Source organism: Clarias gariepinus, chromosome 20 (assembly GCF_024256425.1).
Source record: "Clarias gariepinus isolate MV-2021 ecotype Netherlands chromosome 20, CGAR_prim_01v2, whole genome shotgun sequence".
Lineage (NCBI taxonomy): Eukaryota > Metazoa > Chordata > Actinopteri > Siluriformes > Clariidae > Clarias > Clarias gariepinus.
The window spans coordinates 17,360,292-17,374,616 of NC_071119.1; positions in this window are offsets into that span (position 1 = coordinate 17,360,292).

The following is a 14,325-nucleotide window of genomic DNA, read 5'->3' on the forward strand; positions in this document are numbered from 1 at the left end:
TGATGAGACGGAGGTGAGGTAAAACCGGATCGTTTCGTGGTGCTGGTCGATGATGAGGGTGATGGGTTGAGTCTGGGTCATGATGGGGCTGGAGGAGAGAGGCCAACCGTCGACTGATGTGATTCAAAACGGCTGGGATAACGCTTCCAACTTCACCCCCAGTTTTTTGGCATAAGATAAGTCAATGAAGTTACCTGCGGCACCAGAGTCGATAAACGGAGTACTTCTGACCCGTTGGTGGCAATATGACATAATGACAAAATGACATAATTTTTCTAATTAGTCTCACTAACAACTGGTTTTCTTATTGTCACGAGCCATCCCGATCAGCCAAGCACATCCAGGTCATGAGTTTAGCTAATTAACTTCTTCATGCACCTGTAACCTATTGGCAATCCAGCACGCTATTAAATAGTAGCTTAGAAATCAATTTACTGCTGAAGTATCTTATTTTGTCCCTTGCCCTCTGGATTATTATCTATGGTTGGATTTGCTTCTGTGTATGACCTCGCCTGCATTACGGACTGTGATTTCGGTGCGTGCTTTCTGGATTTGGTTTTTCTCTTTGCTGGACAACTGGTACGACCCTGCCTGTCCCTCTGACCTCGATTAGGGCTATCCCCCGCAATCTGTGTGTGTGTGCATGCTTGTGATCACAGGTATTTGCGAATAACGGACAAGAGTGTTTTGCCGGCATGCCCAGGCATTTCATTCTCTCCCATATTCGCACTTTAAACATCAGGCCCTGTGCGCACAAGCTGCCTTATCCAAATACTCACGCTCTTTTGGAGATCTGCTTTCACTCCACTTCTGGGGTTGTGGAGTCATCGTCATGCCTTCTCTCTCTTGTCATAGGGTATTCACCTATTCATCCCATTCATTCAAACACGCAACTCATCTCCTGCTGCGCCTGCATGCTAAACCTTCTTTGTGCCTTTGCAATAAAGCTTTCAGAAAGGCTTTGTCTGCAATTGGGTTTACTGCTATTTAGCCCCACCCCTGACACTTATGACCACATATGTGTTTAGGCTTGCTGCGTGAACCAGGCCTTGAAGCCTCGGGGTTGCCTGATGCCGGAGAAGGGGACATCGGAAGCTGTGCGCGAAGAAGCGAAAGCACGGCAAGCGGGCGGGAGTCTGTGCTTAGCTAAAAACAAACCTAGCCGACCAGCTCTCTTGTCCATCATCTTATCCAACGTCTGCTCCATGGACAATAAACTGGACTACATCTGACCCCAGCAGGCTACACAGCGTTAGGTTAGAGACTGCTGTGTCTTTGTTTACACGGAGACATGGCTCAGTGACAGAGTACCGGACAACACTATTCAGCTAGATGGGCTAGCCTCGTTTCGCGCCGACAGAAAAGCAGCTTTGTGCGGTAAGACTCGCGGTGGCGGCTTTTGTGTTTACATCAACACGAAATGGTGCAAGAACTCTGTGCTAGTTTCTAGTTATTGCTTATCGCTGGTGGAGTTTGTGACTGTTCGATCCAGACCTTTTTATTTACCATGGGAATTTACCACTGTTTTAATTATTGGGGTGCACATTCCACCTAGCGCTAATGCTAAGAAAGCGCTATGGGAACTGTATACAAAGATCAGTGAACTGCAAAATACACACCTGTATAGATTGATTACTGTTGCTGGAGATTTAAACCATGCAAATCTAAAGTCAGTGCTTCCTAGATTCCATCAATATGTGGACACAACGAGAGGGGAAAACTTTTGTGTTTACACACACATCCCCGGTGCATATTGGGCAGAGCCCCGCCCCCACCTCAGGCCACATCTCTGTTATGCTAATTCCAGCATACAGACCACTCGTCAGGCATTCAAAACCGGTTCTGAAGCAGGTAAATAACTTGGACAGCAGGAGCCATCTCTGCTCTTCAAGACTGTTTTGAAAACACTGACTGTTTAGGGAGGCTGCAACTTACGGCGACTTCACTGGAGGAGTACACGTCATCAGTGACCAGCTACATCAACAAGTGCGCCGATGACGTCACTGTCTCCAAGAGCATCATCTTACGTCCCAATCAGAAACCGTGGATTACTGAGGAAGTGCGTGCACTTTTTAGGACCCGAGACTCTGCATTCAAAGCGGGAGACAAGGTGGCCCTTAGAAGAGCAAGGGCCAAACTTTCTCGGGCCATCAGAGAGGCAAAACGCACACACGCCCAGAAAATCCACAACCACTTCATAGACAGCAGCGACACACGGTTGCCTGTGACAACTTCTAAGCTCGGTTCGACAGGCAGAACGAGGAAGACCACCCCTCCTCTGAACGACCAGCCGCTGTGTCTCACCACAGCTGATGTGAGGAAAACTCTACGCAGAGTCAACCCATGTAAAGCTGCTGGACCAGACAACATCCCAGACAGAACAGCTGGCAGATGTTCTCACCGACATCTTCACCATCTCTCTGAGCAGCGCCATTGTTCACACGTGCTTCAAGGCCACCACCATCATTCCCGTGCCCAAGAAGTCTTCTGTGTCCTGTCTCAATGACTACCGTCCCGTTGCACTTACACCCACCATCATGAAGTGCTTCGTGCAGCTCGTCATGAGACACATCAAGACCCTGTTGCACCCCTTAATTTGCGTACCCTCCTAACCGCTTAATGGATGACTCCATTCCCCTTACACACTTGGACAATAAGGACACATACGTTCAAATGATGTACATACAGTGGTGTGAAAAACTATTTGCCCCCTTCCTGATTTCTTATTCTTTTGCATGTTTGTCACACAAAATGTTTCTGATATTCAAACACATTTAACTATTAGTCAAAGATAACACAAGTAAACACAAAATGCAGTTTTTAAATGATGGTTTTTATTATTTAGGGAGAAAAAAAAAAAACATCATGGCTCTGTGTGAAAAAGTAATTGCCCCCTGAACCTAATAACTGGTTGGGCCACCCTTAGCAGCAATAACTGCAATCAAGCGTTTGCGATAACTTGCAACGAGTCTTTTACAGCGCTCTGGAGGAATTTTGGCCCACTCATCTTTGCAGAATTGTTGTAATTTAGCTTTATTTGAGGGTTTTCTAGCATGAACCGCCTTTTTAAGGCCATGCAACAACATCTCAATAGGTTCAGGTCAGGACTTTGACTAGGCCACTCCAAAGTCTTCATTATGTTTTTCTTTAGCCATTCAGTGGTGAATTTGCTGGTATGTTTTGGGTCATTGTCCTGCTGCAGCACCCAAGATCGCTTCAGCTTGAGTTGACGAACAGATGGGTGGACATTCTCCTTCAGGATTTTTTGGTAGACAGTAGAATTCATGGTTCCATCTATCACAGCAAGCCTTCCAGGTCCTAAAGCAGCAAAACAACCCCAAACCATCACACTACCACCACCATATTTTACTGTTGGTATGATGTTCTTTTTCTGGTTCGCTGGAGTCCCAAAGCTTTAGAAATGGCTTTATAACCTTTACCAGACTGATAGACCTCAATTAGTTATGTTCTCATTTGTTCCTGAATTTCTTTGCATCTTGGCATGATGTCTAGCTTTTGAGGTGCTTTTGGACTACTTCTCTGTGTCAGGTAGCTCCTATTTAAGTGATTTCTTGATTGAAACAGGTGTGGCAGTAATCAAGCCTGGGGGAAGAAATTGAACTCAGGTGTGATAAACCACAGTTAAGTTATTTTTTAACAAGGGGGGCAATCACTTTTTCACACAGGGCCATGTAGGTTTTAATATTTTTTCTCCCTAAATAATAAAAACCATCATTTAAAAACTGCATTTTGTGTTCAATTATGTTATCTTTGACTAATAGTTAAATGTGTTTGATGATCAGAAACATTTTGTGTGACAAACATGCAAAAGAATAAGAAATCAGGAAGGGGGCAAATAGTATTCACACCACTGTAGATTTCAGCTCAGCATTTACCACTATCATTCCCCAACAACTGATCAGGAAGCTGATCCTGTTGGGCCTGAACACCTCCCTCTGCAACTGGATCCTGGGCTTTCGGACCAGAAGGCCTCAGTCAGTACAGATCGGGAACTGCACCTCCAGCACCACCACACTGAGCACTGGGGGCCCACAAGGCTGTGTGCTCAGTCCCCTGCTGTTCATACTGCTGACTCACGACTGTGTAGCAACACACAGTTCGAAACTCATCATAAAGTTTGCTGATGACACGACCTTGGTGGGAACTATCGAGAGCATCCTGAGCGGCTGCATAACTGTCTGATTTGGGAATTGTGCCATATCGGACCACAAGACCCTACAGCGGATAGTGAGGACAGCAGAGAAGATCATTGGGGTCTCTCTCTCCTCTATTGAAGACATCTACCCCACACGCTGCATCCGCAAAGCCACCAGCATTGTAGCTGATCGGACAGACCCCTCTCACACACACACTTCACACTCCTTTTTCCAGATGGCAGGTACCGAAGCATTCGGGCACACACATCCAGACTGTGCAATAGCTTTTTTCCACAAGTCATCAGTCTTCTCAACAAAAAGGGACTAGACTCATCAACACATGCACAGACACACTCGCGCGCACACAAACATTATCACTCAGCTTAACTTAATTACCTCAAAACATTAAGACTGGACTGACTAATCAACACAAGCGCGAACACACTGACCCTCACTAACAAACTATCGTATACACCAACTCTAACTGCTCTTTTGCACAGTATTAATTACTGGATTACTTTTTGCACTAACTTCTTAATTCCTGCTGCTACATTAATGAACATTTACTGTTTCTCTACTACCTCGACTCATCATCTCAACACCATATTATTATGTTATCTTATGTCGTGTTTGTCACACTGTCACTTTGTTGCTCTTGTTTGCACATTTGCACGTGCACTTTATATTGTCTGTAAAAAAACAACAACCTGTAGATAGTCTTCTTTAGCTAGTTAGTTTTTGGTAATTTATGTTGTTAAATTTATGTTGTCAGGTCAACCTTTCTTGTCTCCGCTAGCCAGCTAACTAGGCCTCTTAGTTAGCTAGTTTTTTTCTGTTAATTTATGTTGTAAATTTATGTTGCATGTAGCACCTTGGTCCTGGATGAACGTTGTTTCGTTTCACTGTATACTAACTGTATATGGTTGAGGTGACAATAAAGTCTACTTGAACTTGAACATGGGTGAGTCAAAAACTATACACACTCTGGTTATATTGAAACTTCTACTACTAATAATAATTAACACAAAATATAAAGTAAAAATAAAAAAAATTAACCTGCACGTTACCTTAAAAAAAGTAAAAATAAATCCCGACAGATAAGTGTTTCCATTAATGCGCACAGGCTCTGTGTGTGTGTTTTTCTCTCTCCTGCGCTGCAGAGTGTGTATGTGTGTGTGCAAGCGCACCCCCTCTGTGTTTCACACGCACACACACGCGCACACACACACACACATTAAAGGTGTGAGAGAGAAAGAGTAAACCGGTAGGTGTCAAATTATGCGTGCGCGCACACATAACACACACACTCAAACACTGATACACACTAACAACGAGAGAGAGAGAAAGAGAGTGTGTGAGTGCGAAACCTGCTCGGTGTCAAATTACGAGAGCGCACACACACAACACACATACTCTGCAGAGCAAGAAAAAGAAAAACACACACATAACACACACACTCAAACACTGACACACAGTGAAGACGAGAGAGAAAAAGAACGTGTGTATGTGTATTTGCGTGTGAACTGGCGTGGTGTCAAATTATGTGCGCACACACAACACACACAGACTGCAGCACAAGAGAAAGAAAAAAACACACACACACTCTAACACTGACACACAGCAAGAGAGACAGAGGTGTGTGTGTGCAAAGTAACCCGCAGACGTTTTTCTTTCTCTTGCACTGCAAAGTGCGTGTGTTATGTGTGTGCGCGCGTAATTTGACACCGTGCCGGTTCACACACACATAACACACACTTTGCAGCGCAAGAGAAAGAAAAATGTCTCGGGTTACTTTGCCGTAACCCTGTTCCCTGAAAAAGCAGGAACGAGATGCTTCGCGAAAGCGTTTTGGAAAACGTTTCTCATGACCGGTTGTGAAGCACGTGTGTGTCAAACATGGCAAACATTTTGGTATGTATAACCTCGGTCAGGTGACGTCACTCGATTAGGTGCACCTGGAGGTTATAAATAGGCATGAACCGGTAACATCCCCAGGTCAATTTTGTCTGAAGGAAGTCCAGTCATGCATGCAGTGCGGCATTGGAGCGCAGCATCTCGTTCCCGCTCTTTCAGGGAACAGGGTTACAGCAAAGTAACCCGAGACATTCCCTTTCAAAAGCTACACTCGATGCTGCGCGAAAGTGCTATGGGAATGAGAAAACCCACTCCGCCGCACTGCAAGTGTCTGGACCCCCAGGGTTGTGAAGTGTGCACACAGTCCCCCAAGGAGTCTTAGACATAATTCTGGGATGCTGACTCGAGGACCCGTAAGCCTGGCATCCAACTACAAACCGGATTCCAAAAAAGTTGGGACACTATACAAATCGTGAATAAAAACTGAATGCAATGATGTGGAGGTGCCAACTTCTAATATTTTATTCAGGATAGAACATAATTAACGGAACAAAAGTTTAAACTGAGAAAATGTATAATTTTAAGGGAAAAATATGTTGATTCGAATTTCATGGTGTCAACAAATCCCCAAAAAGTTGGGACAAGTAGCAATAAGAGGCTGGAAAAAGTAAATTTGAGCATAACGAGGAGCTCAAGACCAATTAACACTAATTAGGTCAATTGGCAACATGATTGGGTATAAAAAGAGCTTCTCAGAGTGGCAGTGTCTCTCAGAAGGCAAGATGGGTAGAGGATCACCAATTCCCACAATGTTGCACATAAAGGTGTTACCCAGCGAAAAATTGCAAATACTTTGCAGTTATCATCATCAACTGTGCATAACATCATCCAAAGATTCAGAGAATCTGGAACAATCTCTGTGCGTAAGGGTCAAGGGCGTAAAACCATACTGGATGCCCGTGATCTCCCGGCCCTTAAACGACACTGCGCCATAAACAGGAATGCTACTGTAAAGGAAATCACAGAATGGGCTCAGGAATACTTCCAGAAACCATTGTCAGTGAACACAATCCACCGTGCCATCAGCCGTTGCCAGCTGAAACTCTACAGTGCAAAGAAGAAGCCATTTCTAAGCAAGATCCACAAGCTCAGGCGTTTTCACTGGGCTAGGGATTATTTAAAATGGAGTGTGGCAAAATGGAAGACTGTTCTGTGGTCAGACGAGTCACGATTCAAAGTTCTTTTTGGAAATCTGGGATGCCATGTCATCCGGACCAAAGAGGACAAGGACAACCCAAGTTATCAACGCTTAGTTCAGAAGCCTGCATCTCTGATGGTATGGGGTTGCATGAGTGCGTGTGGCATGGGCAGCTTGCATGTCTGGAAAGGCACCATCAATGCAGACAACATGTGCTCCCATCCAGACGTCTTTTCTTTCAGGGAAGACCCTAATAATGCCAGACCACATTCTGCATCAATCACAACATCATGGCTGCGTAGGAGAAGGATCCGGGTACTGAAATGGCCAGTCTGCAGTCCAGATCTTTCACCCATAGAGAACATTTGGCGCATCATAAAGAGGAATGTTAAGTGTTGTAAGTAGAAGGAAAGATGCCACACAGTGGTGAAAATGGCCTTTTGTTGGATGGATTTGTTGACACCATGAAATTTTGAATCAACATATTTTTCCCTTAAAATGATACATTTTCTCAGTTAAAACTTTTGTTCCGTGATTTATGTTCTATTCTGAATAAAATATTAGAAGTTGGCACCTCCACATCATTGCATTCAGTTTTTATTCACGATTAGTATAGTGTCCCAACTTTTTTGAAATCCGGTTTGTATGAAGCCTGACAGATGTCTTGCGGAAAAGGCAACCTGCCGCATGACATACTTGGAAACCCCTCTTGCCAGAGCAATTGATGAGGCAAGATTCCTGGTCGAATGGGCCTAAACACTAGAGCCGAGGTCTGCCACACGCCTTATAGGCCAGGACACTAGCATCTCTCACCCGATTCGTCCAGTGGCGGTTGCCCTTCGGCTGCGGCCTCCTGACATACACGGCCTCCTGCTCTGATTTACGCCACTGGCTAGTGAGGTGGTGTGCTGTAAATCTTGAAGAGCATTAAGTAGACACAGTAATTTAAAGTCTTACTGCACCATAGCTGTAACGGCAGAGGACAGAGGCTTCGAGAACAACTGCGGAAGATAGTGTGTGGGTGAGGATGCAGAATAGCTCTAGCTAGCCAATGGCAAAGCCTAAGCACCATAGAAAGGCTGACGAGGCCCGCGAATAAGCCGGCAACTAAGGGGTGCTTTCCACTAGCCCCATCAGTCAGGGCGTATGCCGGTAGCGGAGCTTAGTCTGCCCAGGCAATATTTACAAGACTGTCATAGCGTTGTCCATCCGTGCTAGGACATGTTAACCTCTTGACTGCTGGAGGGAGTATTTCAGGGCCCGAAATACTTATTGTTTCGAGGCAATTGATGTGCCACACGAGAAGATGACCTCTCCAGATCCCTTGAGCTGGATGGCCATCTAAGGAGACAGGAATCCCCCAGGACTTAGCCACCACTGGAACCACTCTGGGAGCAGTGACGTTACCACCTGGCCTAGCTTGTACTCCTTTATCCAAGCGCAATGCGGGCACAGCTGTCTCCTGCACGTGCCAAATTCATTATAGCACTCACTGCATCCCAAATCATGGCGGAGGATACTGGGGACTCTCTGTTATCAGACCAGAATTGAGATAAACAGTCTGAAACAAAAAGACAAAAAGAGTCACTGTTTAAGAGGGATGTGTTAAACCTCCAGTATGAGGTTCTAGGAATAGTGAAAGCAGGGTCTATCTGCAAATGTACTGCTTCATGATCTGACAGAGTAATATTGTCAATACGACAGGACTGGATCGCATTCAAAAATTGCTTAGGGATAAAAAAATAATCAAGCCGAGAATAAGAATTATGGGGGTGTGAGTAAAATGTATAGTCCCTCACTTTAGGATTTAATTGGCGCCATGTATCTATCAAACCTGTATCTATACATAATTCGTTAAGAACCTTAGATGATTTGGGATTCGATACATTTGCAGACAAGGATTTATCTAGAGAGGCATTCATTACACAATTGAAGTCTCCAGCTAAAAAACCTAGACCTTTACAATAATAATTAAACAATAAAATGATATGCGATATGAAACTAGGCGAGTCAAGATTTGGTGCGTAGACATTTAAAATTGTTATATGATGATTATAAATTGGAAACTGTCCAAGCCTTGCTGAAATAAGACTGGGGAGCCATTCCACCCCAATACGTCGCCCTAGCTCACCTCATTTCTCAGGGTGAAGTCTTAACGCCACAAAAGCGTTCTCCCTCCGACATGAAGTATGAAGTTGAGTGTCATGCAGAATCCAAGCGTAATGCGGGCACAGCTGTCTCCTGCACGTGCCAAATTCATTATAGCACTCACTGCATCCCAAATCATGGCGGAGGATACTGGGGACTCTCTGTTATCAGACCAGAATTGAGATAAACAGTCTGAAACAAAAAGACAAAAAGAGTCACTGTTTAAGAGGGATGTGTTAAACCTCCAGTATGAGGTTCTAGGAATAGTGAAAGCAGGGTCTATCTGCAAATGTACTGCTTCATGATCTGACAGAGTAATATTGTCAATACGACAGGACTGGATCGCATTCAAAAATTGCTTAGGGATAAAAAAATAATCAAGCCGAGAATAAGAATTATGGGGGTGTGAGTAAAATGTATAGTCCCTCACTTTAGGATTTAATTGGCGCCATGTATCTATCAAACCTGTATCTATACATAATTCGTTAAGAACCTTAGATGATTTGGGATTCGATACATTTGCAGACAAGGATTTATCTAGAGAGGCATTCATTACACAATTGAAGTCTCCAGCTAAAAAACCTAGACCTTTACAATAATAATTAAACAATAAAATGATATGCGATATGAAACTAGGCGAGTCAAGATTTGGTGCGTAGACATTTAAAATTGTTATATGATGATTATAAATTGAGCCTGTAATCATAATGAATCTTCCTTCAGGATCTGATTCCTTGTGCTCTAGGCTAAAAGGTAGATTCTTATTTATAAGAATGGCCACCCCTCTCTTATTCTGTGAGTAAGAAGAAGAATGAACCTGACCTACCCAATCTCTCCTCAGCTTTAAACTTTCAGTATCAGACAGTTTAGTTTCCTGGAGCAGTACTATGTCGGGCTTTTGTTTTTTCAGATGAGTTAAAATTTTCTTCCTTTTTATTACATGGCCAATCCCTTGAACATTCCAGGTAACAAGTTTAAGTGAACCAGTCATGAAAAGCAACAGATTGAAAATTTAAATGGCAGAGAGTCAACCTTGTAAAACTAAACCATGAAACACAGTGAACAAAATTGCAGCGCTTACCCATCCCTATTCTGTCCCCAAACGACAGAACAAAACAACCCCTAATGAAGTCACCAAACACATTAAACATACCGTAGTCCTAACTCACCTGAAAGACCACAATAACAACTTAGTCGCCAGAGACAACATCCAAACCCCGGGTTAAATAGAAAAAAACTTAAATCAGGGTCCCCTTTAAATAAATAAAAGAGGTGTGCTTAAAGAAACTGAAATCTTATATGTGTAACGTTTTGAGACCAATAACAGTACAAATAAATTAATAAAAATAAGAGAGAAATTAAAGATAATAGTAGTAATTATAATAACAATAACAAATAAGAAAACAAATCATAAAATCCCGATTAAAAATAACAAATCCCGAATCTCTGTCACTGAGGACAGTTACAGTAACCATGACACTCGGCTTTCTGCAATGCAAAAGACAGTGGATATGTTACGGCTAAAAGTCGATGACCTGGAGAACCGCGGACGTCGGAAAAATCTGAAGATCATCAATCTCCCGGAGAGGGCAGAGGGCTCTACCCCGCTCGCGGCCTTTCTTCAAAATCTCATCCCGAGTTTGGTCGGCCTACCTGCTGACTTCCCGCCGCTGGAGATTGAACGCGCTCATCGGACTTTGGCTCCAAGCCCGTTGGCGAACAAGCCTCCGAGAAGTGTCCTGGTTCGATTTCACCGGTATTCTCTGAAGGAAGAGGTGCTTAAGGCAGCTTTAAAGAAGCGTGATATCTCCTACAATGGCTCTAGCTTACGGTTTTATTCTGACCTGTCTGCGGAGGTTTTGCGCAAACGCCGCGAGTTTGATGCCGTGGGGAAACTAATGGCCCGTCGTAACATGTATCGAGGCTTTGCTTATCCAGCACGGCTTCGCTGTCTTTATAATGGGCAGATTCGCCTTTTTGACAGTCCCGAGACAGCTACCGCTTTCATGGAAAATCTTGACTGAGGTATTTTATTTATTTTTTTTTTTTTTTCATTAGTTTTTGTTTGTATTGGAGGAACGTAGACTTGACTTTCACTGAGTCCCTGCCTTTACTCTTTACAGTTTTGAATGACTGTGCAACTCGTTGAAACTGAACCCATCCTCTTATTTGTTATTGTTATTATAATTACTATTATTATCTTTAATTTCTCTCTTATTTTTATTAATTTATTTGTACTGTTATTGGTCTCAAAACGTTACACATATAAGATTTCAGTTTCTTTAAGCACACCTCTTTTATTTATTTAAAGGGGACCCTGATTTAAGTTTTTTTCTATTTAACCCGGGGTTTGGATGTTGTCTCTGGCGACTAAGTTGTTATTGTGGTCTTTCAGGTGAGTTAGGACTACGGTATGTTTAATGTGTTTGGTGACTTCATTAGGGGTTGTTTTGTTCTGTCGTTTGGGGACAGAATAGGGATGGGTAAGCGCTGCAATTTTGTTCACTGTGTTTCATGGTTTAGTTTTACAAGGTTGACTCTCTGCCATTTAAATTTTCAATCTGTTGCTTTTCATGACTGGTTCACTTAAACTTGTTACCTGGAATGTTCAAGGGATTGGCCATGTAATAAAAAGGAAGAAAATTTTAACTCATCTGAAAAAACAAAAGCCCGACATAGTACTGCTCCAGGAAACTAAACTGTCTGATACTGAAAGTTTAAAGCTGAGGAGAGATTGGGTAGGTCAGGTTCATTCTTCTTCTTACTCACAGAATAAGAGAGGGGTGGCCATTCTTATAAATAAGAATCTACCTTTTAGCCTAGAGCACAAGGAATCAGATCCTGAAGGAAGATTCATTATGATTACAGGCTCAATTTATAATCATCATATAACAATTTTAAATGTCTACGCACCAAATCTTGACTCGCCTAGTTTCATATCGCATATCATTTTATTGTTTAATTATTATTGTAAAGGTCTAGGTTTTTTAGCTGGAGACTTCAATTGTGTAATGAATGCCTCTCTAGATAAATCCTTGTCTGCAAATGTATCGAATCCCAAATCATCTAAGGTTCTTAACGAATTATGTATAGATACAGGTTTGATAGATACATGGCGCCAATTAAATCCTAAAGTGAGGGACTATACATTTTACTCACACCCCCATAATTCTTATTCTCGGCTTGATTATTTTTTTATCCCTAAGCAATTTTTGAATGCGATCCAGTCCTGTCGTATTGACAATATTACTCTGTCAGATCATGAAGCAGTACATTTGCAGATAGACCCTGCTTTCACTATTCCTAGAACCTCATACTGGAGGTTTAACACATCCCTCTTAAACAGTGACTCTTTTTGTCTTTTTGTTTCAGACTGTTTATCTCAATTCTGGTCTGATAACAGAGAGTCCCCAGTATCCTCCGCCATGATTTGGGATGCAGCTAAGGCCACTCTACGCGGTCATCTCATCTCTTACACTTCTCACCTTAAAAGAGTCAGGGACGGGAATAGGAAAAAGCTTGAAAAAGAAGTTTCCAGATTAGAGCAAATTCATAAGGAATCCCCTACAGTTTTAAATTTAAAAGCGCTGGTGAATGCAAGAACCAATCTGAGTATGGACCATACCAGCCACATTCAGAAGCTTTTGCTCTTTACTAAACAAAAATATTATGAATTTGGCAATAAATCCAGTAGACTGCTTGCTCACCAACTAAAAAATCAAAATAATGATCGTTCAATTGTTACGATACGGGATGAGAATGGTAACATTTTAAGAGACCCTTTAACTATAAACGGAACTTTTAGGGATTTTTATACATCTCTTTATAGCTCGGAATCAAAAGCGACAGGCCTAGACATTGCCGGCTATCTAAGCAAAATTCCATTATTGTCGATTTCAGAGGACGATCGGTTTAGCTTAAATGCTCCTTTTACAGTGGAGGAGATCTGGGCGGCCATTCAGTCTATGCTAAACGGGAAATGCCCTGGTCCGGATGGCTTCCCATTGGAATTCTTTAAAAAATTCTGGCCTAAAATTCACCCAATTTTTGTACCTGCTGTTAATAAAATTTGGGAAGGCGAAATACCACCCTCTTGGAAACAAGCTTCTATTAGCCTGCTCTTAAAAAAAGATAAAAATCCCCTTGACCGCTCATCCTATAGACCAATTAGTCTTCTTAATGTGGACTATAAGATAGTCACAAAAGCACTGGCTCGCAGACTTGAAAAGATCCTTCCTAAAGTTATAAATCCTGATCAGGCAGGTTTTGTGAGATCTAGATGTGGTATGGACAACGTTCGTCGTGCTCTTAATGTTATTCACTATCTTAATACCCAAAATAAGCCAGCAACGATTTTATCTTTGGATGCCGAAAAGGCTTTTGATCGCGTGGAGTGGCCTTTTTTGTTTTCAGTTTTGGAAAAATTTGGGCTAGGCTCCAACTTCATTAATATCATTAAATATCTGTATGCAGATTCTGTTGCTACTGTCAATACGAATGGACTGATGTCTGAGGGGTTTCCAGTACGTAGAGGCTGCAGACAGGGGTGCCCTCTATCACCACTATTGTTTACATTATTTATTGAACCTTTAGCAGAATCTATCAGGATTAATTCAGATGTTACAGGTATCACAGTTAATGGGAAAAAGCATGTAATTTCCTTGTTTGCAGACGATGTACTTTTATATCTGGAGAATCCACAATCCTCGATACCCGCAGTTTTGAACGCCTTAACCTCGTTTAGTACCGTGTCAGGGTACAAAGTTAACTTAGGAAAATCTGTCTCGATGCCCTTTAATTGCCCCCGTAACCCATCTATACAATGTCCTTTTCAGGTTTCAGATAGGGGTCTTAAATATTTGGGCATTTTTCTCACTCCCAATTTGAAAAATTTATTTGAGACAAATTATTCCCCTTTAATTCGAGAAATTAGAAAAGACTTGGAAAGATGGACCTCTTTGCCGACTT